General features: G+C 39.5%; 1 protein-coding gene across 2 annotated transcripts in view; it reads left to right on the top strand.

The window, feature by feature from the left end:
- PARD3B (par-3 family cell polarity regulator beta) overlaps nucleotides 1-27,571 on the top strand; it is a 647,317-nt gene that overhangs the window by 426,611 nt on the left and 193,135 nt on the right. The window lies entirely within an intron of this gene.

Raw genomic sequence — 27,571 nt, forward strand, 5'->3', positions numbered from 1 at the left:
GAGTGGATTCTTGAGTAAATAGAATCAATAAACAATGAAATTAAGAACAATACTAGAATCACTACTGTTGAGAAGTGCTTTAACAATTTTGATTGTGCCCACCTGTGTGTTCTCTTTGATAGGGAATTATTTTTAATTTCAAATAGAATTTCTCAGTGTCTTTATATAAATCAATAGCCTGAAGTTTTCAAGATAACCAGTTTAATTTCTAAACCAGATTAAGAAAATCTAGTGATTGAAATGCAGCAGTCATACATTATATGGCAACATCAATGTTGGTTATTAATCAAACTAGCTATTTTCGATTAAACTGCCAAAATACTATCCTTCCAATTTCTTCAGTGTGCTCCACTGAATTTGAACATCATTCAAACCGACTACAGCAGGCAAGAATGCTGACATTGAAGACTTATATAGTTAACTATACAAATGTATTAATGCTGTGTCAAAATGTGAGCTACTGATGACTAGGTGGTCAGTGCTAAAGTAGATTACAGGCTTTTGATTAGAATGTACAGTATTAGGAAAATTTACCTTTTTTTGTAAAAATGGAAGGGCAGGGCTATTAACATTGACTCAGAATAATTGATTCTCAAAAACAGCAGAAAATTCTGTGCTTGACTTCAGGAGCCAAGTTGATTGTATTATTTTTCAGAAGAGATGAACCACTTGTGTCTTCATCTGAAAGATACTATGAGGAGTTGACACTGACTCAATTACAGGCTGACACTCACAACATTCATCTGAAATACTATACTTAACTAAACAACAATTCAGGTTCAATCCCAACATAAATCTGAGAGAATTAATTTTACATCAAAACAGTTGCTTATTTTCACCTTAAAGTGGAAAACATCTGAATGGGCTGGAGAGAGAGAGAGAGAGACATAGGGGCATGTTGAGGTGACATGCTCATAAAGAGGAGGAATGTACCGTATACTACCCTTTTGCAGCTCATACAATGCTGAACAATCATCTGCAAGGAAAGTAGAACACTGCAAAGACAAGGAGTCTACAGCCTAGCCACTCAAAAGGAATACTGTGCATTGAAATTAGCCAGGGCTGCAGAAGGGCAATGAAACACTCTTAGGCTGTAAACCCTTTGGGGAAGTACCATCTTTTTTGTTCTGTGTTTTCACAGCACTTATCCCAAGGCATTACTGCAATACAAATAATAATAATATAATTGAATGAAAAGTGTCAAGTGATGTTAGAAACAGCAGCCCCCTTTGTTGGTCGATTTTAGTCAGAAATTTCACAGAAGATGTTAAAGCAAGAAAATATTCCACCAAGCCAAGAAGCAATAAAATCATAATAGGAGGCAACGAAATTGAGAAAAACTTAATGAATAATTGGTTATTTTTACTAATATCCTTGATTGCTGGTTTACCCCTTATTGAGAGATCAGTCTGCTCTATAGAATCTCTAGCACTGGGAAATTGTGTTATTCACTGAAATTTCTATTTCAAGTGGGAATTATCCAGGCAATACTGGATTAACTGTGCCAGCACTTTTAGGGGAAAATATCAGGCCCTACAATTGGAGCAAAAATGTTCAGTGTTACTACTGCGTGGAATGTCCACTGTTCCATCATATTTGGGTTGCATCTCCTTACTTTAGAGATGCAGGAAACTAGAGTTCTCAGAGTGAGTGAATTAAGGGTTCCCTACTACCAACTTCCATTCAAAAGTCTTTCTCTGCTAAGCTGCAACTGACAGTAGTAGCGCCAATTTCCTCCTCTTACCAAGCTGCAGGAAGACATCAGTGACTGACTTTCTGCTGCTTTATTGTCTGAACTATTGCTTCATATTTTTTTCTTTTTTCACTTGCTCTCCCCTACAGCACAGAGTTTGGCGAATTCGGGCAGCCAATATGTTAAAGATGGTAGATTTCCAAGAGACTTTCTGTTTTTCTCACTGTGGGGAGTACATCCAGACATAGTTCCAAGTGTCTCCCCTTGCTCACAGGCACCTGAGACTGACCTGGAACTCAATTTGAAGAAAGTGAGTCTAGAAGTGACCTGGATTCTAGGAGTGCTTCCCTGTCAAGGTCCATGTGCATAAAGACGTCAGCTCTACCCCAATCTATAACTAGATTAAATAAGCTTAGAGAGCTAATGGGATGGTAGCTTCAAAGGGGCTTAGAGCTTACTCAACCAAATCCACTGGGGCTTGTTGGACAGAGAAGTCCTGTTCATCAGAAGAAGAAATCTGTGAAGCAGCAACCTGGTCTGTCTTACACACATTCATATACAATTATATACTGGATCTCCAGACTTCTGCCAATGCATCCTTTGGCTTCGTTATGCTTTGGTATCTTTGTAATCTTGTGCCAGTATTTTTTCCTTGCCTCGGTTTTCTTTCACTCTGGACACATCCCATGTGTGATGGATCAATGGCCATGTAACTAGGAAGAGAGACTACTTTTGTCTTGCCTGTTAAGTTCTTTTATTTTATTTTAGAGAGACATGCCCTGCCTCTTATCCCATGTCCACCATGCGTGCAGACACCTTTTCTTGACAGGGATATGATTCAGCATGCTATTGGTCACATATAAAATTAATCTTTATGTTCCAAATATTTGAGTTTAGCTTCCTGGTCTGAGGTAAACTCCTTAATATGTATATGTATCAGTTGGGAGTTACCGGAGTATTTGTTGAAATGGGTCTTTAATGGCCCACAGCGGGGCAGATTGTTACCGGTACCAATGAAAATTCAGATTCAGTTTGCTCAGTGCACAACAATTTATTTGAGAGAGAATCACACAAGCAGTAAAAGGTTATATAATACCTCTCCCTAGTAAGATTCAATTCCCCGAGCATAAACCCTCAGTAACTATGTTGGCCTTACACAGTAGCCTAATTGGCAAACAAAATAGGTACAGCAACCAGTCCTAGATGGAGACTTCTTTTCCCCTCTCAAGTACTTGGTCTGTCAAATGTCCCCCAAAGCAGGGTCTTGGTTATCTTGAGGCTCTCTGTCTTACAGCGTCACAGACCTCTTCAGATGTTAATTGGGGAACTACTAACTAACTTCCTCTGCTTAGCATTTATACCTCTTGTTCTCAAAGGAGTCCCATGTCCCAGAAATGTGCCTTGTGGGCGTTTCATTACAGGTTTTTCTAATTAATATTTTAAAAGAGACTGTAAAACAGACAGAAACAAAAGATCAGTTGGCGTTTACCCTCTCATCAATCATTCACTTGAGCTCCTAGTGCAGTGTCATCCAAAAGGGGTTATTTTGACCTGGGTCAACCTGTACCAAGCCCACCGATCGGGTGTTTTTGCATTTTCTTTACTTTGTGAGCTGGTCAATCGGCTGACATGTTTCAAAGTCTCATGTTAAAACACGCACAGATAGATATTCAATTAAACATTTAAGTGCAATTTAAGCACCGTCAGTAAATTTCCACACCACCTGTCTGATGCTAAGAGAATCCTGCTCCCAAAATCCTCTAGCACATTCAGATGTACCAAGCCATACAAACTTCATGTTCACCACATTCATTCATATCAGTCACAGTAATTTATAATAATAATTTGTTATGCATAAGGAGAAAAAGCTATTGAGTAATACTAGTTAGCCATGCCATGGTAATCATAAAGTTTTGAAATTTTTATAAATATTGAAGTAATTGATCATGAGTCAGTCTCTAATCATAATACAGGTTGCTATTCATTACCTTCCCAAAGAATTAGAATAGAATGACTTTTATAGATTAACAAAAAAATCCTCTTATTTTTAGTACAAATAATATATTTTATTGGTCTATAGCAGGGGTCGGCAACCATTCAGAAGTGGTGTACTGAGTCTTCATTTATTCACTCTAATTTAAGGTTTCGTGCGCCAGTAATACATTGTAACGTTTTTAGAAGGTCTCTTTCTTCAAGTCTATAATATATAACTAAACTATTGTTATATGTAAAGTAAATAACGTTTTTAAAATGTTTAAGAAGCTTCCTTTAAAATGCAGAGCCCCCCGGACCGGTGGCCAGGACCCGGGCAGTGTGAGTGCCGCTGAAAATCAGCTCGTGTGCTGCCTTTGGCACACGTGCCATGGGTTGCCTACCCCTGGTCTATAGAGAGAGATTGCAGGTAAAGAAAGAAAAATAGGATGTGTGCCAAATAATGGAATACAGGTTCAGGTATTCAGTCTTCAAATACTTACAGAAGAAACAAAGGCATAAAATAAAAGAGTTGATATAATTGTATGGGTTACAAAAAGGTTTGATTAAGCAGATCATGGAACACTCTAGAGAAGCTATTTTCCTCCACATTTGGTCAACTTAAAGTGTAATTTAAATTGTAGCGGTAGTCACAGTAACAAAAGGTACAATAAGATGTTCTGACATTGGAAAAGAAGTGTAGCAGAGCTGTTTAATATCTTTGCAATTGTTCAAAATGCTAATGTACATTGTTCTTAATGGTTATGAGGGAGGTGTTAACTTTAGTTGAAGCAGAAGCTATAATCTCTGGTATGTTAGCGATATTGTCATTATTTAGTCTTAAGACTCTATTAAAGAGCTAGTAACACAAGTAATGATATCTAATGTGTATTTCCGACTCTGCTAACATTTAGAAATAAAATTGATGCATCCAAGAGGCAGCATATTACCACAAGAAGTGAAAGTTTGTACTTTTAGGTTGTAAATAAAAGTGTTTGACGATGGAGATAATTCAGATAAACAAGGCAGAAAATATTTTAGCAAAAGCCTGTTAAGAGTTTGGAAAGGGAAGACTTTATCAGGGGAAAGGAACATGTTGAGGAGCTTGAAGATCAGGGCAGTGCAAGGTCCCTCATTTTCTGGGTGTCCAACTTAATACCCCGAGACCTGATTTACAGAAGTGCTGAGCATTCAGGTCTGCAACTGGACTCAACGGGAGCCATGTTTTGAACCTATAAAGTGCTGTATAATGGTAAGTACTCTGAAAAAACAGGTCCTAGATGTCAATTGGGCACCCAAAATTAATGGAAGTTTTGACCTTAATCTATCTCTCTGTGCCTCAGTTCCCCATCTATAAAATAGTGATAATATCACCCTTTCATCTCAAAGGTGTTATGAAGATAAATTAATTGTTTGTAAGCCACTGGGATACTATAGTGATGAGCACCATAGAAAAGATCAGGAGGAAATTAATTATTCTGTCCTGAAAGCATGGGTTGAACAGTGTGCACTAAATAAGGCATGCGGGTCATAAATTGAACAATGAGGAGAAAACAAAATATTCACCACCTTCTCACACTGTGTGTGTGTGTGTGTGTGTGTCTGTGTGTCTGTGTGTGTGTAAGGGGTGGGTGAGTGGGAGGGCAGCAGCTAGAGTGAGACCTGGAAGCCAACTGATAGAGAATGTTGTGCTGTCACGCAAGCACTAAGTAATCAGAATGTAACACACAAAGAGAGATTACTGGAAGGGGGAGCATTTATTTCTGAGAACGCTTGAGGATCTAAAAAGGACATTGTAAACTAAAATATCACACTTGTATCTCAAAATTTTATATCTACTAACACTGAAAATTACCAGAGCAGAAAGATGGAAGAAAAATATTTTTCCTCCCTTGATTCCTGCCATCAGTATTAGAACAATAACTTTGTTCTCATAAAAGTGTTGTGGTTAGAGATCATGTCCACAACCCTTCCTCAGGCTCAGCAAGAGGATGGTCACTGGGAATGGCAGCAGTGAAACTGAAGAGTCTATAAATAGGCGTTTGCACGGAGAATGCTTGACCCAATATACGTCTGAAGATGTTATCAGGCCCAAAAATGGCCATCTGGACATCAGCAGAAGAGTCGGGAACCCTATATATATTCACACACACACACACTCTCACACACTATTTAAAAGGTGCTCTTATCAAAAATATATTTCACTAATTTAAAAAAAAATTCAAAATGGCAGTGTTCTTTTTAATACATATTGGAAATATCTTTATAGCTAAAAGAAAATGAAAACTAGAAGAAGAAAAGAATATGCAGGGAAGAACTTGCAGTAAATAGACTCAAAGAAATGAGTAGTTTGGCAAAGTCAGGTAGCTAGACCTCACAAGAGAATGGAGGAAGCAGTAATCAAGCCTGCTTTCATGGAGTGTAGTTTGCAGGAGTGCCCTCATAGATGATGGTTGCACATAGTTATGTACTTTGAGGTGTAGGATAATATTTCATGAACCACTGATAATCTGAGAAGGGGTAATTTTATACAGTTTTTTAAAATCTTTATGATCTTATTTCTTTCCTCATGGTGTGAATTTCTTGAATAAATGAAAACAGAATTTACAGAACAGTAAAAATATTTTTGTGGTATTGGAAAAAGAAAAGCCTTGGATTCATGGTTATGGGGATTACCATAGCCTGACTGAAAATATTTTTTCTGGGGAACTAATATAGAGGGCTTAGTGGATTGTGAAAGCAATGAAAAGCTTTTCACATACACAGTAGAACCTCAGAGTTACGAACAGACAGTCAACCACACACTTGATTTGGAACTGGAAGTATGCAATCATGCAGCAGCTGGGGAGGGGGGGCAGAAAATACAGTACAGTACTGTTAAACATAAACTACTAAAAATATAAATGGAAAGGTTAGAAAAAAGATTTGGCAAGGTAAGGAAACTGTTTCCGTGCTTGCTTCATTTAAATTCAGATGGTTAAAGCAGCATTTTTATTCTGCATAGTAAAGTTTCAAAGCTGTATTAAGTCAGTGTTCATTTGTAAAGAACAACTGTAATGTTTGTTCAGAGTTACGAATATTTCAGAGTTATGAACAACCTCCATTCCCGAAGTGTTCGTAACTCTCAGGTTCTACCATAAGTCATTAGTATGAATTCAACGCAGGCTATAGTTGTTAACATCTGATCTTTGTGCTGTAATTTATATGAAATGGGTTATACTCTGACTGACTCCTTGTGGGCAGGTGTCTCCTGGCAAAAAGTAACACCAAAATTTGGTGCCTGTATTCCAAATGTAAGCAGCGAGACCAAGGGTCAGATCCTCAGCTAGTGTAAATTGGTGTCCATTGCAGCAAGTGGATATTTGATTATTTACACCAACTGAGGATCTGGCCCTTGGTCTCCAGCCCTAAATATGGTCCCTGATGGTCTGGGTGAAGGTCTATTAGGATAGTATTTGTAGAATGGCCATCATCCACCCTTAGGTACCTGAATTAAGCAAAGGTTTCAGTGTTCTCTGCTATTAATCTTTCATATGTGTCAGCTCACTTTAATGGGAGCAACAAACATTTCTGTGAACTGAAAATTATTTTTTTTAAGACCAGAAAGGATCATTATGATCATTTAGATCAGGAGTGGCCAACCTGTGACTCCGGAGCCACATGCGGCTCTTCAGAAGTTAATATGCGGCTCCGTGTATAGGCACCGACTCTGGAGCTGGAGATACAGGCGCCAACTTTCCAATGTGCCGGGGGGTGCTCACTGCTCAACCCCTGGCTCTGCCACAGGCCCTGCCCTCACTCCACCCCTTCCCTCGTCCGAGCCTGCTGTGCCCTCGCTCCTTCCCCTCCCCCCCCATCCCCTTCTCCTGAGCCACCTGCACAACATGAAACAGCTAATCAGGAGGGGAGGGGAGGGAAGGGAGAGGGAGGCACAGATTGGCAGGGCTGCCAGTGGGCGGGAGGTGCTGGGAGCGGGGGCGGGGAGGGGGCACGGTGTGAGCTGATGGGGGGGGGATGCTGACTTATTACTGTGGCTCTTTGGCAATGTACATTGGTAAATTCTGGCTCCTTCTCAACCTCAGGTTGGCCACCCCTGATTTAAATTTGCCTTCTGTATTGCCTTAAAATTGCAGCTCTATTTATCCATCCCAACAACTTGTGGCTGAACTAGAGCCTACCTTTCAGAAAGACATCCAACCTTAATATAAAGATTTCAACTGAAGGAGAATTTATCACATCCCTCGATTAGTTTTAACTGTGACCTGTCCTCAATGTTATTTATCATCCCACCAATATTCGCGTCACCTGCAAACTTTGGCCCTGAGTCAGGAAAACACTTTAAGTGCATGGTTAAGTCCATTCCTTTTTGGTATTTAAGCACGTGTTTTACCAAATGAGGATGCTTTTCTAAATTTGGGGCCTTTATCAGTAATTATTTTATATTTTCTTCCAGATCATGGATAAAATTATTAAATAGTGTTGGGCCAAAAACTAGGTCCTATATTGCCTGACTAGAAATACACTAATTTGTTGATCATTCTCTATAAACAGTTACATTTAAAGATCACCCTTTGTCTTCCTCTGACCCTGTATCTCCTGTAGTCTGGTCCAGTGTTACTGCTAGGAAGAATCTTTGCACCCATTCTCCATCTACTGGGCAGATGGATGGAAACCTAGCACTCTCATACACACACAGAACCAAATGTTCTAAACTTTGCACAGGTGACGTGAAGTGGAAGACCAGGGCGAGTGACTACATATGTTATATTTAGGCATTCATTTGCCTGAAGTAGTAATCTAGCCCGCTGTATTTAAACCATGTGCATAGGTGTGAACCATGCAAAAAAGGGAGGCGATGGAGGAGGAGATTCACTCTTTTGGAGCAACAATCCTACCCACATATTTATAATTTGCAATTAAAACAAGTCTTAGCAATACAGAACTGTGTATGTATTTGTCAACTGTTTAAACACACAAGTAATTAGTAGTATGGTAAGGCTTATTTAAGGGTTTTTAAAGACAGACGTCAAAATCCTCCGAATAATATTGGGAAAAGGCTGTAATGGTAATGGAGACAGAGGAGACTAACAAGAAGAGATTTAGGAAGACTTAGTCTTTTAAGATGATATTTAGGGTTAGAGCATATTTTGTAAATGTCTGAGTGGAGTGGGTTTTACAAAAATACAGATTTGAGGAAACTAGCTTTATTTGGTCTCTCATTCACTCTTGCCAATTTCTTTTTAAAAATAACTTTTGTACTGAAGGAACACATCATGACATAAAAATCCCATGGGGGAGCTACAAAACTCTTTTAAGAAGGATAGCACCATGTACCCAAACAGATTTAAAATACAAAGTAATACATGATAGAATTAAGCCTCAACCTTAATCAACATAGGTAGCTAAGGAGGTATTTTTTGTCGTATTTTTAGCTGAGGCTGGGTTTCTAAGCCAGTTGCGGATGCCAGCTAATCCCAACAAGGCTGCCAAATGTCATATTAGTCCATGTCTTTGCATATTGTATAATACTTTGTAAGACCTTCTGTTGTAGCTGCTTAGAAGAACATTTGTTTTTGCCACTTTCTGCCTGAATTGGACATGTTTTTATAACGATTCACTTTCATGGAAAAAGCCATAAAATCAGTCTGCTCGGTACTAAAGTTTTTCTTAATTTACTTATTTTTCCCCCACATCCATTTTGCCTTCCAGAGTTTATCACTTGTATCTTCCAAAGTTGTCGGTTGAGGAGCATTTGCAAGTATCCCTTTATAGCTGCGGGTGGGTGGATGGACAGATAATTGCTTGTTAATTGCTCATCTAAGTATTGCTAACAATGAATCTGAAATATGTCTGCATATTCTCTTGCCTGTGGGAAATGTTCTGTAGGTGCAAGATTATTGCCAAAATTAAACAGATCCAAATAAAGTTAGAGGAAATAAACCAGACGTGGAAATTAAACTTCCCTTCTCCCCAAATCCTAGAAAGGAATCTAGTTCTCAGGCTATTTACATGGAAAGTTTGGAAGATTTTCTGAGTTTTTGGTGAATGGGAAAAGAGTATTATACTTATGTAAAAATGTTCTTTTTCCCCTACTCAGTAACTCAAACATAGTTGAAGGGAGTTTTATTTATCTCCCCCCCCCCCCCATTTTCCAAAAAAAAATCCCACCAAAAACAAAAGAAAACAACAAGACTTCATCTCTGGGCTGGGACCATGCATGGAAAGTTTCAGGATAATTTCAAGAAAGAAAGTCCTAATGTAACTTCAGCTGTAGCTCCAGCTATTAAGAAAGCTATAATAAAAAACTTTTTAAAAATTCTGATAATCTTTTTAGAACACAGAAGGGGATAAAAAGGACCTTTTGATGAGGGCACTTTTGTAGAAAACCTACATAATCCTTTCCCAGATCTTTTGGACTTTTTGAGAGCGAGATGTACTATAAAACCCCTTTTCTTGATTAATAATAGGTCTGATAAAATTCTGTATTTGCCAGTTTGAGAGCTGTATTTTTGTTTTAGTTTAGATACAATGGCTTTTTTTTAACCCTTTTCTAAGAAAAAAATTATTTAAGTTTATAACCTGTAATTTCAAATGCATCAATGTTTTTGTGAAGTAACCTGTGTGCATGGGCCTCAACTGAATCTGCATCTTTTATGTAGGTAATTTAAAGGCATCTTCTGGCAAAAAGTGTGATAATTTCCCAGGCTGAAACTTAACCAGCACATTTCCTCATAAACACATGTAGATAAGTACAAAAAAATGGGTTTGCATGATGACTCTTGAAAATCTAGTCACAAATTGAGCCAAATTTAGGTTTAGGATTAAGAGACCTGAAAGCAGTTCTGTTCTTTGATTCTGTTTTGTTTTCAAGTGCAATGAAGACTAATCTGTCAGGTTTCTGTACTACTGGACATACTAATTATTGCTATAGGTGATTTTGTTTGCACTCAGGGATTACAGTTATGGGGGTAGGTGGCTGAAATGTACTAGGGGAAGCACATCTCAATGTCCACTGGAGCTTTTGTGCATAAGTGTTGCATAGGGTTACCATATCTAATAAATAAAAAAAGAGGACCCTCCACGGGCCCATTTCCGCACCCCTAGCCCCGCCCCAACTCCGCCCCTTCCCTGCCCTTACCCCGCCCCCTCCTACTCCCAGCCACGGGGAAAGGGCTGACCCAGCGCTACCGGCTTCGCGGTTTGCCGGGCAGCCCCCAGACCCTGCGCCCCTGGCCGACGCTTCCCCAGCACAGCTGGAGCCCGGGAGGGGAAGCGCCTGGCCGGCATTTTCCCGGACATGTTTGGCTTTTCGGCAATTCCCCCCAGACGGGGGTTTGATTGCCGAAAAGCAGGACATGTCCGGGAAAAACCCTAGTGTTGCAGGATCTTCACAGAGGGAGATGCATTTGTGTTTGTAGTCTGCTAATCTAAAAGTGGTTTTCTGATAAGGTTAATGCCCACATAATTCCTCAGGGCCTTGACATAGGGTTTAATTGCCACTTGGCCAACAAATGTTTGTTTCTTTTCCTGTGTGGAATTTGAGGGGACCCAGCAATGCAAACTATTGACTGATGGAGGGCAAACAAAGAAAATACAGTATTTTATGTTCTTTTAATTCAGGTCCAAGTGGATTTGGATTAAGTGTTTATTCAGTTTGCTGGCTGCTTCAGATGCTGTGGCATATTGATTCCTTTTATTACTAGCAGCCATTTAACCTGACCTCTCCCAGATCCAGTATTTTAAAAGCCATAAATTTTAACTTTACTTATGAGCAAAGGCTGAAATGCTGTGAAAAGCCTTTTTATTAGCCGAGCTTTCCCTTGCTCCATGTTCATGTGTCACCCATGGCAACAATATTTAGAGCTTCTTAAATGAGAGTGGCTGTTGGGCAGTTACAGGAGCGGGGGGGAACGGCAATAAAATGAACTCATAAACATCTCCAGTATGCAGGACTCACTGAACAGAGAGCAGGCAGGTGTACAGAAGAAATATTTTTTAAGCAAAGGATTTTCCCCCATTTATTTTGTTAGAGATTTAGTTTTCTGCTAGTCTTCTAATTTCTGCAGAAGGAGAAAAAAAAAAAGGATTATTTTATGCAATGATTTTTTTTTTAATTGCAGGTTAAATCAGTAACATTGAAATGTTTTTCTTCGCTCTCCTAACCCTGGCTTTTCTTTTATAATAACGATAATCTTCCCATGTTGCTATAATACCCTTGATTAATCCCCAAAATGATTCTTGAAAAATTTTTCACCGCGGAGCCCCATATGGGTGTGTGTGTGTGTGTGTGTTTGTAAAAATGTGTCCAGACTGAAACTTGCTGTAAAAAATTGGCTTGGCACTTCTTAATTTAATCAATTGTAAATAAGATGACTGATTTTAAAAGGATTTTTTTCATTCACATGCAAATAACTCAGGAACAGCTTCAATTAGAAAACACTGAAAAGCTAGAAGTTCATAATAAGATTTTTTATTTTCTGTTTTTAATTTCAATATAGATATTTATATAAGGTATGTTTCTAAAAAATCTGATTGCAAGATCGGAGCCTAAGATGATTAAGTGGTTACTCTGGCCCTCATTCAACAAACAGTTTAAATACATGCCTAAATCCCACTGAAGTCAGTGGAATTTAAGAATAGGCTTAACTTAAAGCATATGCTTAATTACTTGGCTAAATATAGATGGATTTAAATATGTGTCTAAAGTTAAGCATTTGCTGGAGTGCTTTACCAAATCAAAGCTATAAGTATAATTTCCATTGACTTGAAGTCAATGGGGTTTTTACCTTTGATTCTAATGAAATAGCATCAGGCTCCATATTTCCAGTCCCTGGGGCAACAGTGTTGTGTCACTCACCAGATCTCTGTCCTGTTCTACACTGTGGACCTACTGTGCTCTACCATGATTAACATTTTGAAAAGATGTTCCACTTCCTTTCTTTCTTTGGCATTTATCCACATCTAATACAGAAAATTAAGGCAAGCTTTTTACATTGAAGTCATTGCAAAAAGGGCAGTATTTCCCAATGTATAGATAGCCTAAATTTAAAGGAACAACAAAATGTCACACTGGGAAAATATGCCTGTCTTAAAACAAATCCATGTACCTTGTATCTTTTATTTATTTATTAAGAAAAACTGCCTGTTTTGCTGATTATCAGAGCTTTTATTGTTTAAAGGAGCGTTTTCTTCCTCAGCCTATCAGCCCTTATTATGTTGCACATGGGTAGTTCCCTGTGCCCACACGGAGCCATGTTGAAGCAGATGCAGGGGTTCTCCTGTGCATAATACAGTGCAGAATCAGGGTCTGAATTTGTTTCTGAGACAAGTCATTATTGTGGATTTGAGATATCTGTCATTTCCTTAGCAACAGACTGATGTAATAAAAACAAGGTTATTACTTCACTGCAGTATCAAGCAAGAACAGAAGCTGAGTGAGAAGGCTCAAATGAAAATATTTGCAACTAAAGAAAGGGAAACGGAAACTAGCAAAGTAAATGGCATTTTGTATAAATGTCCACTTTTTTCACATTTCTCAGTAAAAAGAAGTCTCTCTCAAAGAAATGTTGTCTAATTGATTTGCCTTATTTTCCCCCATATCATCCTTCCTCCTACAGTCTATGAAGAATCATGCTACTGTGCTCAGAAGTAAAATTTAACGTTGTAGATAGCCCCATGTTCTCACACACACAGAAGTGAAGTTGCGTGGATATTAGCATTGGGCCCCTCATTTATTGTGCAGCTTTGGATTGGATTGTTTTATGTCTGTGCCTTTGTAATCTAGATCGATTTATCGAAAGTATCACGTCCCTTGGTCATCTGTAGCATGGAAAAGATCTGTGATTTTTATCAGAGAGAGGGGGGAATCGAAGTAAACAGGGCACTGGAACTCTTACTACTTTTCAGTTTTGGACTGATCAATTTACAAATTGCCTGAACTCACTCGGAATCATATTTTCTGGAACCTGGAGATTTTCCAGTCTGTTTGGCCTTTCCCATATGCATTCTCCACTAGTAGCTTGTAACAGCTAAATCCTAGAATGCATTTAATAGACATAAATCATCCTTAGGAGAAATCTCCTGTTTTGAAGACGGTAAAGTAGCTTAATTTATTCCTAGAGTCACACTAACTGCAGGCCCCTCAATTTGCACCAAATGGGAAAAAACTACAAGCTATCTTGGGGTAGAGACTCAAATTTCCTATGAAAACATTTTGCTGCATGTAGTGCTGTGGTATAAAGTAAAAGGTTGTGTCAGAGGTTAAACTGTGCCATCAAATAAAGAAAGCTAATTATTCTAATGGGGGCATCAAATTTTGTGAAGAGACTAACTTAGTTTGTATTTTGTCTAAAATGTTCATCACAAAGCTAAACATGCCTTTGCTTGAAACTAACTTTCTTTTTAATTCGTACTCTTATTTCTGTGACTCTGTGAAGCTCATTACCATTTTGCTGAGATGTATAGAAAAACTCATGTTTAGTGACAGGCAGTTTTTCTTCTTGAAATATTAACACATTGCCTCACAACTGCAATATCTGTTAGTGGTAGACTGTCAAGAATGGCTACACCAGTGTTCATTCCCAGCACAGCATAGTCCTGCATTTCTGACTAATATCTAGTGACTGCATTAGTCCATGCATTTCCTCCTCAGCTAACGAACAGCATCCTTTTCTGGCCTTCAAGATGTAAACCGCCATTATTCATAGTTGAAATTGTAGATCATACAAGTATGAACTAATTTGCAATCATGATGTACAGTAAAGTAGATTGAAATGTCAGTAAATCTTAAGTCTGTAGCAAACTTTTTCAATCAGAGAACTTGTTAAATTCCCCGATGTGTTGATTTTTCTTTCTTAGATGTATCTGTCAGGTGTAACATTATTCAGCACTTGGTATTTCTGCTTCTAATTTAGGATACTTGGCTTGAAGTATAAACCAACTAGAAGATGTACGTTATCTCTTATTTGTGAGTGCAGGAAATTTAGCACATTTTCCTTGCTTTTATCTAGTTTTTCATAATGTCTTCCATGCTAAATGAACTAGTGCTGAAAGGGCCATAGCATCATTAAGGTCTCTCTACAGAAATCGCCTCTGATAGCTGCTTGCTTGAAAAGCACAAACTAAACAGTGCAATGACTTTGAAATCCGTCCTTTCCAAATCATTCTGAGCATCTGAGCAGTTGATGTTTCGGGAAGTTTGAGTGAGAGAGAGAGAGAAGTCCTTTTCAACTGTATACATTGTGATGCCTACCAGAAATACATGTAATCATGTTAAACTAAGACTGTTTGCAAAAAAGTGAATATGAATTAACTGAGTCACTGTATAATCTTACGAGACCCTTGTGGGCAGGGACCATGACTATCTTTCTGTTTTCTGAGGTGCCTAGCGCACCAGGTTGTTAATAATGACAACTACTTTCTCTTGTGACCTAGTGCTTATTAGAAGGGAAACTTACACTTTTTCTTTTATACATCAATTTATTTAGAGGAGGATTTTCAAAGGCATACAGGAGAATCAGGCAATCTACTTTCATTATTTACCTATTTACCAGTCTTTCAGGTGGCTGAACAAGGGGTAGCATGCCTCAACCTGGTCTGTTCCCATCCGGCATAAGAGATTAAGGTGTAGGTTTGTTTGCGTGTTGGAGAGAGAGAGATGGGATGTGAATGGAAATGTATGACCCCTACAAAGACGGAAAGGTAGAAACAGGAAGAAAACTTGTCCTCTATTTGTATATCAAAGAAGAACATAGTTTTCGTACTGGTGTCAAAGAATGAATCAGGCAAACAATACACCATTTTCCTGTTAAAGATAATCACTTCTAGGTTGCTTCTTTGACCAGGGTCAGTAAGAGGGAAATTGCCCACCTAACATATGGTCCAAAATAAATGTTGGTCTCCAAGGAAAGAAATCACTGAGATCAGAAAGACATGACCTCCAATACTTTGGAAGTTAGCCTAGGGGATAATTATTCGAGCCATCATGGAAAGAAAGAAAGAAAGAAAGATCTGCATAGCATAAGCTAAATTTAGATCTTGGAATATTGCACATAAACACTGTCAGAATTATTCATTTTGAATTGGTCCTGTTTCTGTTTATGAACTATTCCTGATTTTATTAGTGTATTCTTTGTTCATAAGTATTCACTGAATCATCTAGACAAGCAGTTTTCAACATAGGACTTTACACAGCTGATTCACCTACAACCTTCATTATTTGCTGTTTTTGTTTGTTTGTTTGTGATTTTTAATTGGTCACCTAAGTCCCAGGGTATTGTTTCTGGAAAAATAATGAATGAAGAACCCTCTTGTTTGAACACAAATATCCTGGTTTACATGTGAGTTCAGGTATTCATAAGAACAACAACCAGTACCCAAAGAACCATATGAAAAAAAACTGCTTATGAATACTGTATAAATAGTATGGACATTGTCAAACCAAACAGCCATTCATAACTCAGAGGATTTTTCACATATGCTGCTTATGCTCTACTAGCAGACCGTTTTTAAACTTAGTGGATTAGGAGCAAAACAGATTTATCAAGGGATATAAGAGAACTGATTCATCAGTAAGAGAAATCTAATAATAAACTGACAATTTCAGTAAAGTTGATCTACAAAGGATAATAGAGAAGGATTCACCTACTTTTTGAACACTGCGGTTAAGTTCAGATCAGTCTATCACAAAAGGGTTGTGGCATCAACAGAAAGGGTCCCGAGAAAGCCAAAATTGTCAGAAGAAAGGAAATATACATAGGGGAGGAGATTTTAAAAATTAGGAATATGTATTTTAGAAGTAAAGGTATATAAAATAATGAATAGCTTGCAAAAAGTAAATCAGGTGCTCCTATTACCCTTCATTATAAAACTATAACAAGGGGACATCCAATAAAATGAAAACACAACAGATTTAAAACTGATGATAGGAAATATTTTGTACACGGTGAATTAACCTGTGAAACTCATTGCTTCACTATTTGTGCCCAAAATCGTTAGGAATCAGTAAAAGAATAGATGTTCACATGAACAGTAAGAATATTTACAGTTATTGCATAGGATGGATTTTGTACAAGGGATATAAATTCTCATGCTTCACCGTATAAGCCAATCATAAATTGCTGGTGGGGAGGGGGTAAGGGGAACACTTCCACAAAGAGCAGTCTATTCCATAATTGTTCATTATGGGGTTTTGTGCATCTTAAAGCATCTGGTAATGGCCACTGTCTGTGAAAGGATAGTAAAGTAGAGGGGTCCTTGGTCTGCCTATTTGTGGCAGTTCCTACATCTCTTAACAAGTAGATTGACTAGCACGATTGTCACAGCCTCACGGAGAAAGACGAAGGAAATAAAAACTGAAATGGAAAAGGTGTTAACTGTAAAACTGTCTGAGAGTTAGACCTAACTCTCCTCTTAAAGTAAACACCTTCACTAAATATTCCCATTTTAATAAGGGAATAATTTAATAATTGATAGCACTGACATCAATAATGAAAAATTTAATCAATGTTCATCTGGATTCAGATAGTCTTTCATTGGCAGATTTTAGTGCTAGAGCGGGAAGTTCCAGTGTTGCCAATGAAATCTCAGACTAAATGATTATAGCCTGAGGAAAAGGGGAACTAAATGCTCAACTATTAATCTGTTAGAGAAGGGCCTTGATAAGCTTTTGAATAAATGAAGATACCTTTTAAAATGACAGAAAATGGGGAGCTCACAGATGAAATTTCACTTTCATTTCTAGTGAGTGGGAAGTGTAGTTAATCTTTAGTATTTCAGCACATCTTTTGAAGGTAACACAATATTTTATAATATTAGGCCATAAAATGATCACAAGCTATTGAACTTTTGCTTTAATTTTAGGGACATTAGCAAGGATTTCAATTATTTAATGAAGCATTTGACTGAATTTACTAGATAAATAAATAATGCTCCTTTTTTTCTCTCTTTTTGAACAGCAAACCTAAAACATTACATGAAAGTGACTAAGTGTTCTTAGGGGAAAAAAACAGGAAGTTCCTAGTTACTGCTAAAATTAATTCCTCAGAGGGACTTTCACGGTAGGACAAGCTGGCAAAATAAAGAATGCTTATACAAAAAGTTGAATACTTTGCCAATAACTTTGTGTTTCCCATGCAATTGTTGAAGATTTAAGAGTCTTCTCTCACAACCCAGATTGTACTGGATAATATGGTATCATGTAACGAAAGACTGCATCTTAATATCTGCACACAAACTGTCTGAGGGGTTGGTGGGATGGGGAAGAGGTGTTGGGTAGAGTGATGGGCAGGAGCTCAATAAGGTGGCGTACAGAAACATGAGCAGATGAGGGGACAGGGTTTAAAGCTTGGTGCCGGGACAAATTAAGGTTGTGCAAGTAACTTTAATTCTGGCATTTCCTAAGTCCTGAGTGCTTGACTTTGCAACAGGAACAATGCTCTCTCTCTATGTAAGCGACTGCATTTAAAAAATAAAAACACTTACAATTTAAAAAATAACCCTCGTTTCTTTATGTTGAATTATATTGACCCCCACATGGGTCATCTGTAGCGCTGCAATCTTTATATCCATAGAACAGTCTTCTATCGCTTGAGCTAATGGAGCAGATGGTAGCAGTAGAAGGTGGTTACCTTCTATATGGATGGGGATGGAGACATGCACTTTGCCGGTTGGCTTCACAGCTATTTGCTACACAGTAAGGGAGTGTAGAGACTCCGGAATAGTGGGTTCAATTCCAAATTCTGTAAGGGTTTGCTCTCAAGGGGTTACGGAGTCATCTTCCTGTGTCCCTTTCTGCTTCGATCCCACCACTTCCTACCTCTTTCCCCTCCTCTGCTGCACACCCCTCTTGCCCTATTCTTGTTCCTGTCCTCCCCTATCTTCCTCCTGCTTCTGCCTCTATCCTTTTTCTTGTTCCTATCCCCCATCTGCTCCTGTTTTTAACACAGCTCCCTCCTGAGTTCCTGCCTGTCATCCCACCGTCTACTGTTCCCCCTCCCAGACCCCATTCCCTACCCCTCTGCATTCGAGTCAGACTGTTTCCTCATCATCATCATTAGTGCGTAGGCTCTGGGCTGTAGGGTGAATCCTCCAGGGAGTGTAGAGATGTCACACTTGGACACTTTTCATGCAGTCTTTGATGCCTCGGCACACTTCCTGCTGGTGCAGAAACTAGGCAGCCTGACTTGGAGCAGTTGCAGGCTGCAGCGACACAGAGCAGGAGGGAGTTTGTTATTTCACTGCTGTCCATAGTCCCTGTTCATAATAAAGAGTGTATCTTAATGCCACGCTGCTCAGCAGTGAGATACACTGTGGTGCCAGGAATGGGGCACAGCATGCTGGAAAACCTAGTGAGAGATAACATTGAACTGGCTATTAAAGAGCCTGTGGAACTGCAAGTGACTCCTCCACCAGCCATGAGAATCGGTGGAAAAGCTGAATATGCCTAGAAACAATTCAAACAGCAGTATGAGCTGTATGTGAAAGCCACTGGGGCAAATAAACTGGAGGTTGAGCAAAAGATTGATCTGCTGTTAACAGTGGCAGACACAGAAGCCTTAGATGTATGCAGTGTGTTCCATACAGATGGTGGTGGGGAAGGAGAGAAAAGCTTTGCAGAAATAATGAAAATGTTTAAGGATCATTTTGTTCATAGAAAAAATGTACCGATGAAAGAGATGTCCAGGATGAGACCACAGAATGAAGGGGAAACAATAGAGGAGTTTGTCAGACTTAAAACTAAAAAGTCAGTCCTGTGAATATGGAATATTAAAAGACTCTCTTTAAAGACCACATTGTTCTGTGGTGTAACAATAACAAAGTCTATGAACAGTTACTAAGGGAGATGGATCTGACACTAGAAAGAGCAATATGTGTATGCCAAGCATCTTAAACAACAACAAAGCCTAGAGAAAGACACACACCACATAACTGTGAGTATCAGAACTTAACCAGCAAGGGAAAGTTCACAAAAAATAAATTGGCCAAGGATGGAAACCAGGAAGCAATGCCAGTGGTGAGGCAACCAGCATGTGTATAGGAAATGCCCAGCATTCAGGCAAATATGTAGAAACTGTAATAAACCCAACCATTGTGCTAAAATGTGCAGAGAAAGTACATGTATTGGGTGCAGAAAGGAGTTCCTGAAGTGAAGAGAAAAAGCTGTTCTTAAGCACAATGTTGGAGGAGGCTGAAAACTCAAAAGATTGGCTAATTAAAATGTGCACAAATGGCACTTATGTGAGATACGAGATAGACACTGGGGCACGAGTAAATGTGATAACAGAAAATGAAATTGAGATCTAAGGAGCACAGGAAAGTGGGAGTTTAAAAAGTGTCTATGAAAGTCTATAATGGAGGAACAATTCCAGTGTTGGGAGAGTACACACTGATGCTTCAATACAAAGGGAAATCATAAAACAAGAGTTTGTGATAATACACGGAGACAAGCAACCAAACTTGTGCCTAAACACAAGAGACGCTTGGTCTTGTTAAGAGGATGTATGCTATAGAGAGTCATAAAGATAACACAGAACTGGATATTCAAGTATTGCTATGATCACGTAAAGCTGTATTCACAGGAAATGGATGTCTCCCAGTAAAATACAAGATACGGTTAAGAGAAGATGCAGACCCCGTGGTGCATGCTACATGAAAAGCTCAAAAACCTTAAAAGAGAGGCTAGAAGAGGAGTTGCAAAACATGACGTCAAATACTATCATTTGGAGAAGAGAAGAGTCAACCGGTTGGATTCGCTCTTTAATAATTGTAGAGAAAAACGGGCTGTGTTCAGACCCTAGGGAGCTGAACAAAAACATAAAAAGAGAACACTTCCAGTTGCCCACAAAGACGTGAACTGTTGTCTGAAACAGCAGGAGCCAAATTCTTCAGCAAATTAGACGCATCGAGGGGATTTTGGCAGATCATCTTTTGAACATGGAGAGCTCCAAGATCTGCACTTTCAAAACAGACCTTGGCAGATACTGTTTCCTAGGACTGTTTTTTGGCGTATGTTTGGCTCAAGAAGTATTTCACCGTCCAATGAGCCATTTGCTAGAGGGTCTGGCAGGCGTAAAAGTTCACATCGATGACGTGATAATTTGGGCCAGTTCTGTGATTGAGCATCAGGAATGAGGAGAGTACAGTAAATTGTAAGAGCTAATAACCAATTGAATAAGACCAAATGTCAATTTCAAACAACAGAAATTACATACTTGGGAGAGATTGACCTCCGAGGGTAGCTTTTCCAATCAAAGATTCAAGTAAACCTGAACATGACTTTCATGACTTTCCCTATAGTTGGAGTGCCAAAGCAGAAACTCTCACAAACCACTGACTGCACTACACAAAAAGGGGCTTAGTGAAGCACCACCAACTATACAGTGACTGCTTTTGAAAAAGAAAAAGTATGATGTAACCCTGAAGTGCCAGCTGATGCCACCACAGGTGCCAGCTTTTTCCTTTCCCTGGAGGTGCCCAACCCCTGCTCAGCCCCAGACCCCACCCACACTCCACTCCTTCCCCCAAGGCACCGCCCCTGCTCTGCCCCACCCACACCTTCCCCCAAGACGCTGCCTCAGGCCCTCGCCCCACCCATCCCTTTCCCCAAGGTGCCGCCCCGCCTCTTCCTTTTCTGCCCAATTCCGCCCCATCCACCGAGCATGCCCCATCCCCTCTCCTCCCCATGCCTGCTATTGCCTCCTGCATGCCGCAGAACAGCTGATCGTGGTGGGCGAGAGGCACTGGGCAGGGAGGGGAGGAGTTGATCGGTGGGGCCACCGGTGGGCAGAAGGCACTGAGGAGGGGGCAGGGAGGAGCTGGCTGCCAGTGGGTGCTAAGCACCTGCTAATTTTTTTCCGTGGGTGCTCTAGTCCTGGAGCACCCACGGAGTTGGCGCCTGTTGATGCCACATAGTAAAGGCAGACACTCTCCCAAGAGCACAAGCTCCATCTTACAATACGTAGCCTGGAACAGACAGTAAACATATACAGAAACAGCTAAAAATGAAATGCTGCAAGGAGTGATACAAGCAATAAGCAAAGGAGTCAAAAATCAACCCTTCCCACTGGCATACCCCTGCTGTAAAAAGGAGGTTTCAGTGATCTCAGGAGTGCTCTTGAAGGGAACGCACATTGTGGTTCTCCAAGTGATGAGAAGGAAAATATTGGAGTGAATACATGAAGGGTACCTGGGAATGACCAAATCAAAAAGGAGAGCTAGAGAAGTTGTTTTCTGGCCGCAGATGAATAGTGACATCAAAGTAATGGCAAGCAGCTGTGGAACATGTCAGAAGTACAGAACTCCTCTACAACTTATGTATAAATACTCAATTACCAGATAAAAACAAAGGATGACCAAGGCTATGGCTACGCTACAGCATAAGTTGACATAAGTTATATCATTCGGGGCGTGAATTAGCCACCCCCCTGAGCAATATAACTTATGCCAACTTAAGAGCCGGTGTTGCCAGATGATGTCAGCGGGAGAAGCTCTGACATAGATTTCGCCACTCGTTGGGGGTGGATTGATTAAATCAACGGGAGAGGTCTCTCCCATTGGCTTAGAGCGGCTCCACTAGAAGCTCTCTAGTGTAGCCATAGCCGAAGAAGTCTGTTGATAGTGAGGAAAGGACTGGGAAGGTACAATCAGACACAATTTTACAATAAAAAAGCAAGACCTCCCACAGTTAAGAAAACAAAGAGTCAGTGAGAATTGGGCAAGAGGGGCACTGGCCAAGTCAAAGTTAAAGTGATGGAAGAGTCAACTCTCTCATACTCAGTGATCACAGATGAAGGCAAAATCTTACTAAGGAATCGTAAGTGTCTGCTCAAAGATACCTGACAACTTGACATGGTTATGTGTCTGCTCTCACTTCAGTTAAGATTAAAGCAATTCATAAACTGACCCTGTTATTGACCATGAGACTGACCAGTCTGTTACAAATGAGGATTTGACAAAAGAAGGTTTGCAATGCAGCAGATTGGGAAGACTGCTGAAATGCCCTAAGAGATTGAATGAGGCATGTTAGGGTTGTGTTTAAGTGACCTGAACAGTTGAGTCAGAGTTACTGTATTTGTAATAGTTTGGTAGTGTTTTAGTTCCATCAGGAAATTTTTAAAAGGATCTAAAAAAAGGAAGTTGTGTTTTGAAGTAAATCCTCCAGAAAGTGTACAGATGCTACGTTTCCTGTACACTCCAGATACAGTCTTTGTTTTCTTAGACACACTGTATGGCTGGGGGCAGAAACAAAGAACACCAGCACAAGGCAGTCGCAGGCTGCAACTACATAGAATAGTAGGAAGTTTCTTGCCTCTTTGTATACATAGGTCAATTCATAATAAAAAGTTTAGTACTTGAAACAGGACTGCTCATCAGTGAAATACAACAGGCACTAGCAGTAGGGGTCATTCACAGCATAGGATACATGGTCACTCTGTTCTCAGTTCCAGCACCGACAGTCCTGGGTAACAGGAGGCCCAATTGCAGAAAAAGGCCTGATTCATCTCTGAAGATCTGAAATGGAGCATGCTCAGTCACGCTGTGGGGGTAGCATATGTGCCGTCCACTCAATATGTAGGAGCTGTGAGAGGCTAGAACATGTCCAATACAATTGGAATCTTCAGAGAATTTAGCTGCCAAACTTTAACAAGTCTGTATTGAGCATAGGCTAACCAAGATTTTTCAGAGGCTCGTAACTTGATCAAATTGGATCAAATTTTCATGAACATGGTAAAACACAATTCTGACAGCAGGGCTATTCCCCTACCAAATTTCAAGTCCCTGCTCCAAACCATGGAGACACTAGAGCATCTCAGTTAAACATCTGTAAGGATATTTGAGAACACTTCAGTCTCCCTGGACACTCAATAACAGACTTAAAAGTGGCAATTCTTCAACAAAAAAACTTCAAAAACAGATTCCAATGAGAAACTGCAGTATTGGAATTAATTTGCAAACTGACACCATCAAATTAGGCCTGAATAAAGACTGGGAGTGGATGGGTCACTATAAAAACTAATTTTTCCCTGCTGATACTTACACCTCCTTGTCAACTGTTTGAAATGAGCCACCTTGGTTACATTGGCCACATTAGAATTCACCCCTTCTTGTCAACTGTTGATAATAGCCCACTTCCACCTTAATTGAATTGGTTCGTTAGCACTGCTCCCCCCCCCCCCCCCCCCCCGCCCCTGGTAAGGCATCTTTTTGTGTGCTGTGTATTTATACCTGCCTCTGTATTTTTCACTCCATGCATCTGGTGAAGTAGGTTTTAGCCCACGAAAGCTTATGCCCAAATACATTTCTTAGTCTCTAAGGTGCCACAAGGACTCCTCGTTTTTGCTGATACAGACTAACACGGCTACCACTTTGGGGAAAAAAACATGTTTCCCTAACCTTGTTCTCAAAAAGAGCTGAACCATTTTAGCTGAAACTTAAAAAAAAAAACCAGCATGAGGCAGACACAATGTGAGAAATTTTACCCCAAATGGTTATATTTAGTGTGATATAGTTTTAAATTCAACATTTTCTCTAACCTCTCTCACAGTGCCTTAGTATAAGTGCAAATGCTGTGTAAAATGTCCTACTTATTTGGAAATCGATATGGATTTCATTGATGAGTTAAGGATAGTCTTCCAGCCTGAATTGCTGGCTTATTTCTATTTAAGGTACCTAGTTTTTTATATATTACTTGTTTCTTGTGGAGGTGGGAACTCTGTGCATGACCTTCTCCAAACCTGCTGTTAACGATGCTCTATTAATTATTTGCCAGTGATGCAGGAAGCAGCTGCTCCCCATGGAAGTCAAAGGCATCACCTCTGTAATAACCTTGCCTACATTTGTCCAGACAGAAGTCCTAACCCTAGGTCTGTTTCATGGTTCAGTCCAGTTCCAGGGTTGTATTTAGTTTAGCTGATGCAATGTACCATGCTCTAATTTATTGAGAGCTGTGTAGTGGCTTCCTGTCCAAACCTAGCAATCAGAGCTGTTTTCTGACTGAAAAGCTCTTTCTGTGCTGATCAGAGAGGTTTTCACTTTGCCCTTTCTTTTGCAGTGATTATGCTTCCCTTGTCTCTTGTTCCTCACTCTCCGCCTGAGACAGACACCACAGTGCCTTTTACTGATGCACACGTTTTGAGTGATTTTAAGCACCTTTATGTTGTATGCAAGTCAATGCTCTAAATCCATTTTAGCACTCGCTAATTTGGCAATAATGGTAGTCTCCAGAATGGCAATTAATGAACAAAAGAAGGTTGCACTTCGTGACCTAGCAACCAGGTTTCCCTTAAACTGGGTTTCTGTCTTTTCATTTTTTTTTAACCTCATGTCAAAGTCCCAGGAAATGGCAGTGTAAATTGCTTTGTGTAGACTCTTATGATGATTCGACATTTGGTGCCAATGCTTAGCTTTTCCCATTTCTTTTTAAGATTTCACTAATTGCATTTTTTTTATTTCTCAGCTCTTATTTTTTACAAAAAAAATGGACATTTAAAATGACTGAGACTTTTTCGAGAATTGCTGAAATAACAGCATAGTATCAATATTTCTGGTTTTCTTGTGATCCTAGAATCTCTTCAATAGGGACAGTCAGTGAAATTTTATGTGATAGTCTCTTGTTCTGATGTCATCCAGCTACTTGTGATGGTAACACCTATCGACACGGTTTTATATATTGTGCCTTTTAATATGGCTTACTCTGAAGCCTTGGAGTACATAAGCTGCTTTTATTTTCTACCTTTATTGGTTCTATTTCCTGGCTTGTCATATACAAATTAAGTAAAAACCAAAATACTATTTCAAATTGAGTCATATCTATGCATTTCCTACATTTCCCTCCGGATTAGTGTATCTCAGAACTCTCACTTTCTTTTTAGCTTTCCCGCCTCTTGAAACCTGTTTTTGTAAGTGAAAAATCTTGGTGAATTGCAGTGTGGCACAGCAATTATATTAACAGTAGCCTTCCCCAAAAATTCAGTCAGCCATGAGATGGATGTGTTCATAGACAGAAGATATCTACTAGGAATCTACTTGCTTTCTCCTGAAAAGGAAAGAGGCAGCATCCCTGGGCAAATAAGTTTATATTTTGTTTGTTTTGCTAGAAATGTTTATGCTTTGTTCCTGAAAACCATTATGAGTGTATTGATAGCATAGCACAGCGTTCAGCTTATGTGACTTGAAGTGAAGGCTTTGGATAAAGACCTTGTAGGAGATCTGGAGATCTATTCTCACAAGAAATTTGTTTGCAAATATCTACCGCCCATGCAATCTGAGCCATTCCAAAAGTTTGTTTTTCATAAATATTTCTGTGAGCTCTAAGGATACGTCATCTCTAACAGCAATGTCCTGAATTGGGGTGTTTGCTGTCGGCAGGGCCGGCTCCAGGCACCAGCACAGGAAGCAGGTGCTTGGGGCGGCCAATGGAAAGGGGTGGCATGTCCGGGTCTTCAGTGGCAATTCGGCGGCAGGTCCCTCTCGGAGGGAAGGACTGGCCACCGAATTGCCGCCAAAGAATGAAGCGGCACGGTAGAGCTGCCGCCGATCGCGGGTTTTGTTTTTTTTTCTTCTTCTTCGCCTCTTGGGGCGTCAAAAAAGCTGGAGCCGGGCCTGGCTGTCGGTACAGGAATCATTGCAAACCTCACCTTAAGTTTGGTCAGAGGGGAGCTCCAGAACAGCACTAGTAAAATGTCTCCTCTGTAAAGACACAAATCTTAGCTGGAATCTCTATAGAACTTTGTATATCTTGATGTTGTTAAAATTAATTCCATTGATTGCATTGTATTTTAAAGCCACTGAGTAATGGATGTGTACAGTTAAACATGTATAATTGTTAGGGCAGTCGATTAAACGCAGTTAACTCATGCGATTAACTCAAAAAAATTAATCACGATTAATCGCAGTTTTAATCGCACTGTTAGATAATAGAATCCCAATTGAAATTTATTAAATATTTTTGGATGTTTTTCAACATTTTCAAATATATTGACTTCAGTTACAACACAGAATACGAAGTATACAGTGTTCACTTCATTTTTTATTACAAATATATGCACTGTAAAAATGATAGACAAAAGAAATAGTATTTTTCAATTCACCTCATACAAGTACCATAGTGCAATCTATTTATTGTGGAAGTGTAACTTACAAATGTAGATATTTCTTTTGTTACATAACTGCACTCAAAAACAAAACAGTGTAAAACTTTAGAGCCTACAAGTCCACTCAGTCCTACTTCTTGTTCAGCCAATTGCTAAGACAAACAAGTTCATTTACATTTACGGGAGATAATGCTGCCCTCTTCTTATTTACAGTGACACCTGAAAGTGAGAACAGATGTTCACATGGCACTGTTGTAGCTGGCATTGGAAGGTATTTACATGCCAGATATGCTAAACATTCGTATGCCCCTTCATGCTTTGGCCACCATTCTAGAGGACATGCTTCCATGCGGATGTCGCTCATTAAAAAAAAGAATGCTTTAATTCAATTTGTGACTGATCTCCTTGTGGGAGAATTGTATACCTCCTTCTCTGTTTTACCCGTATTCTGCCATATATTTCATGTTATAGCAGTCTCGGATGATGATCCAGCACGTTGTTCATTTTAAGAACACTTTCACTGCAGATTTGACAAAACACAAAGAAGGTACCAATGTGAGATTTCTAAGGATAGATACAGTACTTGACCCAAGGTTTAAGAATCTGAAGTGCCTTCCAAAATCTGAGAGGGACGAGATGTGGAGCATGCTTTCAGATATCTTAAAAGAGCAAGACTCGGATGCAGAAACTACAGAACCCGAACCACCAAAAAGGAAAATCAGTCTTCTGCTGGTGGCATCTGACTCAGATGATGAAAATAAACATGAATTGGTCTGCACTGTTTTGAATCGTTATTGAGCAGAACCTGTCATCAGCA

This window comes from Trachemys scripta, chromosome 11, assembly GCF_013100865.1.
Source record: "Trachemys scripta elegans isolate TJP31775 chromosome 11, CAS_Tse_1.0, whole genome shotgun sequence".
In the NCBI taxonomy this organism is placed as follows: domain Eukaryota; kingdom Metazoa; phylum Chordata; order Testudines; family Emydidae; genus Trachemys; species Trachemys scripta.